Raw genomic sequence first — 4,930 nt, 5'->3', positions numbered from 1 at the left:
CAGGACACAGATGATGTCTGTCCTGTCTTCTTATATGTTCTTATTAAATCTTTTCCTAACGATCTCTCTGCACAACCTCACTCTCTATCCTGTGTGGATGTGTACTGAAAGGACTATGTGCCAGCTACTGGGGGGCTTGGCGTGGGTGGACTGGGTGCCAGCTACTGGAGTCAACCGGGGGGTGTAGGCACCCCTGGCTTGTGGTGCCAGCTACTGGCGTGGGTCCCAGTGCAGCCGGGCCCTGGCTGGGATATCAGGTGGGCAGAGGGTCTGTGCTGGGTGGCTGTGGGGTTCCTGCACCACGAATGTGTGAGTGCTGCACGTTTGCAGGGAGCACCAAGACGGACCAGTCAGCAAGTAGGCGACTCGTGGGGTGGGTCAGAGGGCCGGAATCCAGGCAGGGGTACTGGCAGGGCAGAGAGGCCGTGCCGGTACTCTGGGGATCCGTGAACATGCGTGTGCTTGTGAACGCACAGCGTGTTGTGTGTGTGCCTGCACTAGTGACCTCCTGTCTCTGGCAGCCCAAGAGGAGGAGGGGACATGGCTGTCTCTGTGTTTTGTGTGAGTCCTCCATGTGGGTACTGTTGACGGCAGCGCCTCGTCTGTGTGACTGGCCGTGTCAGTGTCCTCTCCGCAGGTGTGTCTGTGCGTGTGCATCTCTGGGATGCGTGCTCAGCTTCGCTAGAAGTTGCACCTGCAAGCGGAAAAGTGGCAGCTGCATCCCTCAGCCTGAGCAAAGGCTCCAGATCCCCAGGCACCGGGCTGGGCTCCAGCAGCCAGGCAGGACTGTACTGGTGGTACTGGTCTGGGCTCCAGGGGCACGGTGGGAGGGGTCCTTGGCTGCAGTGCCTGGAAGCGGTGGCCAGTCTTGACATCCCTTAACACTGTGGGTCTGTGGGATGCATGGGGGGATCTGAATCCTGCCTCATCCCCAGGGCTTCCAGCTGGGGATGAGATGTCTGCATTGCTTCAGCTGAATCCCCGCCCAGCCAGAGCGTTTAACCAACACCTCCCTGTCACTGCCTGTGTGTCCTTTTTGTTATGGGCCAAGAATATCCGTGCCCAGAGGGGAACATCTACACCTCTCATAGACATCTGTGCTCTGGTAGGACAAGCCATGCTTTTGGAATCGCTCTCTCTCCACTCTTTAGAGAGGGACAATTGGCGATTACTGCAGTCAGCTAAAAAGTCCATCCCCCAAGGGTGACTCCACTGCCTTTCAGGAGCTGAGACATCTGCAGGGAGCCCAGGAGAGGCAGAGAAAGTGAAGCCTTGGGCTGGTCCTCTGCTCCTGAGCTGGGCCGGGCTCCTGGGACGGAGGGAGCTCCCAGCAAGTGGGCAGCGCTTTGTGAGAGACAGCTCTGCCCAGGAGCAGCTCCCCTGCGAAGCACAGCAGGGCTGAAGGCACTGCCTGCAGGTAGTGAGGGGAGACGAGCGAGGTAGAGAGAGGTCAGTGGGAGGACAGCTGAGCTCCCAGTGTGGGAGAAGTCTTCCCAGGACTTTACACGGTAAGGCTCCAGCTGCAGGGCAGTGCACATGTGTGAGTTTCCTGGAGGAGTCTCCAAAACCTGCCACGTCCAAAGCATCTGTCAGAACAACCCTCACAGTTTGTCCAGTTTGTAGGAAGACGTGCTGCTGAGCAAGGCTTCCCTGCTGCATTGTCAGAGGGACAGGGCACAATGGCTGCCTTCTCCCGGGTACGGCTGCAGAGCGTCAATGTGGTTTGTGACAAAAGAATGCATATCAAGAAAAGAGAGATAGTAGAGATACTAATGAACATTCTTTAGCGTAAGTTGTATCAAACGTGTAGTGTCCAACCACGCAGAATCACTAGAAAAGGGTCAACTAGTGGACAAGTGAGGAAGACTATCAAAGACCACCAGAGGACCCCTGAAGATCACCAAAGATCTCGAGTGCGCCTGCGCCAAGGACATTTACGTATATGACTGAGTTCCTGGAATTCAGATGAATATGTTAGTTGTTTCCAGGAAAAATCGTGAATATGTATGTCCATTCTGTATATAATCTCAACTGTTGAAAGAATTGGTATGCACGATAGGTGGAACGATCCCCCGTGCATCCAGCGATGCAATGAAGAATGCCTGCTTTCTAAAACTCCAAAATTGAGTCTTAGAGAGTTTCTGAAGTGCCGACTTCTGGTAACACTTGAAAGGTCCCTTCCAAGCCAAACTATTCTATGATTCTAGAATTCTATTATGTGGCTTCTTGTGGCACTTTGCATGTTAACGAGGCCTTTGGTGCCAAGTTCCTGAACTGCAGATATTGAAAGAATGAACCAGCCTAGAAGGAAGCAAAAGGCTTCCTGAGGTCCATCCAAGTGTGGGGAGTGAAGGGGAGGACGAGAGGCAGGTCAGCTCATGGAGCATGTTGAGCACCGTCTAGCCACGCCACAGCAGAGGGCATTCCCCATCTCCCCGGGTGAGGCACGCGCACATGATGGAAACCTCTCCTTTGTTCAGAGTCCTTCAGTCACGTTCCCAGGGCAGACCTATTCCTCCTCCACCCACAGACATCAACGGCTTCCCATTTCTGGGTTCGCACATGGTTGGAAGGATGCGCTAAAACCCTCAACCGCCGCCTTGCTTCTTGCCGAGTTCCCTCCACCCTCTTTGGCATCCCTACGCGCTGCCAGTCACTGCCCAATCACTAACTGAGACGTTAAGAAGCTCTTAAGGCTTTCCATCTCATTGTCAGGGGATGACCACGTTTCTCCAGTCACCATTCATGCATGCTAAAAACCCCAGTTGAGGAAGCACATCTTGTGGAAGGGAGAACCTCCCCGAGGCCCCTTTGTGCTTCTTGAGGTCTAAGCAGCAGTGACAAGTGCGGACAGTGACCCCCCACCCCGGGCAGGCGGGGGAACCGGGCTGGAGGGAAAAGGCCTTCCCTGAACAGGTGGTTCTTGGTCATGTTTCTCTGCAGATCACCCGTGCCATCTCCGAGGTGGTGCTTGCCCTGAGGAGCACGGAGGAGCTCAGGCAACTGCTTCCCCACCTCCTTCCCAGCCTGCTCAGGTGGGCCAGTGAAATGCTGGGTGGGGAGAGGCAGCTTTTGCTCATGACCAGCTGGAAACAACTGCATGTGGAGAAGCCGTGCAGGTAAAGAGCCGAAGGGGCAGATGGAGGGGCTGGCTTCAGTTCCCCGTGCCAAGGCATGTGCCTTTGTGGGGCTGAGGGAGGGCTTGGCCTGCCCCACTTCCTAGATGTGGAAAGCGGTCGTCGTGGTTGGTTTTACTTCTGTTCCTTCATGGAGAAACTCCAGCTCCCAGGCAGGAAGGTCTTACGCAGCTCATACTGCGGACGGCCGTCCTCTTGCCTCCTGCATCCCCTTGTGTGCACAATAGCATTGCACTCCCTCAACGGACCCCCGCTGGAGCAGTGACTCTTGCGGGCACTGGTGTCATTCTTGGCCAAAGGCTGGTGGGAAGAGGTATGAGGTGTTGGCCTTGGTTGACACCTAGCGTGGAGTCAGTCTAGAGGCGTGGCTTTTCTTCTGCTTCGGTGGGTCTGGGGCATGAAGAAAATGCCAGTGTCGTTAGCTGCAGTCTGGAAGGCTGTGAAGCGTCATTCCAGGGCTATTTAGCTCTGCTGCAGATCAGTCTTCCCCTAACCTGCTGCGATTTGAGAGTTCTTGGGGTTTCTGGCGGTGGTGCTGTTTGGACTTGTTTTGTTTGATTGGGTTTGTTTATTTTGCGCTTTGCTTCTTTTGCCAGGATTTTCCTTTCAGCTGTCGAGTTGATGCTGGGCAAATGCATGGCGCAGAAATGGACGCGGCTGCTCGTGAATCGGGGAGTGTGGGCTCGCCTGGAAGACCCCGTGGCTCACCCTGAGGGGGTGCGTCTCCTGACCAGGTAAGAGCCCCAGGGATGCATCTGGCCAACTCCTGCAGGGTACTGTGCCCAGTACCGCTGCTTCTTGTGCTTCTTGAGGTCGAAGCACTTGTGCAAGGCTCCCGGAGGAGTTAATTTGGTGCCCGCCTTTGCTAATTGCAGGTGGGTGGTCTGCAGCGGGCAGGGAATGGGACAGGAGTGCTCGCAGGAATGCCGTGGGAGGGGAGGTGCGTCGCTCAGGGAGCCAAGGATGAAGGGTGGGCATTGAGGGTTGTGGTGTTTCTCTTCCCAGGTCACCATTACGCGTGAGGAAGCTCTGCTTCCCTGGCAATGGCCGAACAGCTGCCTGCCGTTGGGAAGCCCCGCGGAGCTCCCTTTGGGAGTCTCTGTGGCGCAATCGGTTAGCGCGTTCGGCTGTTAACCGAAAGGTCGGTGGTTCGAGCCCACCCAGGGACGCCTCTCCCCTCTTGCCTGCCTATGCCACAGCCTTCTAGCCTTCTTTAAGGTCCCTTCCAACCCAAAGCATCCTATGGCTCTAGAAAAAAACACAGGCTCTTCAGTCCCCTCACCAAAGCCACAGGAAGGAAAGAAAACTGATAGCAACAGTTCCTTATTCTCATTTGCCTGCCCAGCTTGGGGAGCAGGGCTTACCTCCCACCTGGGCTCAACCCACCACATAATTTGCTGCAGTTCTACTTTCACTAAAGACACTAACAGTAGCGTGCTCTACAAACATTTCTCCTTCTTCTTGATGGTCATTAGACTCATTTCTCTACTCTTACTAAGCTTAATTGCTTTAATGTTCTGCCTTTCACCTGACTTGATCCCCATCCACTGCTGCTTGTTCTTCTCCAGACTCCTGCCTTCAGGCACAAGGGCCTGGGACACCCCACCAGTATCAGTCCCCCGCCGAAGGAAAAGTCTTCTCTTCTGAGAGAGAAAAGAAGTCCCAGTCTTCCCAGGGACAGAGCTGGGAAGGGCTGTCTGGAGCAAGTCTTTGCTAAAACTCTTTGAAGACCATGAGCAAATTCAAGTGATGGAAAATCCTGCATTTGTGGGCCTGGGGGGGTCCCCAGGGTG

General features: G+C 55.0%; 1 non-coding gene across 1 annotated transcript; it reads left to right on the top strand.

Moving 5' to 3' along the window:
* The first annotated feature begins 4,232 nt into the window (after positions 1 to 4,232).
* TRNAN-GUU (transfer RNA asparagine (anticodon GUU)) lies at positions 4,233 to 4,306 on the top strand. Its single transcript has one exon. It is a non-coding gene; the product is annotated as a tRNA-Asn (tRNA).
* The last annotated feature ends 624 nt before the right edge of the window (positions 4,307 to 4,930 follow it).

This window comes from Haliaeetus albicilla, unplaced genomic scaffold (assembly GCF_947461875.1).
Source record: "Haliaeetus albicilla unplaced genomic scaffold, bHalAlb1.1 scaffold_139, whole genome shotgun sequence".
NCBI lineage: Eukaryota > Metazoa > Chordata > Aves > Accipitriformes > Accipitridae > Haliaeetus > Haliaeetus albicilla.
Note: the sequence above shows the minus strand (reverse complement) of the source record. Positions and strands in the feature narration are given on the sequence as shown.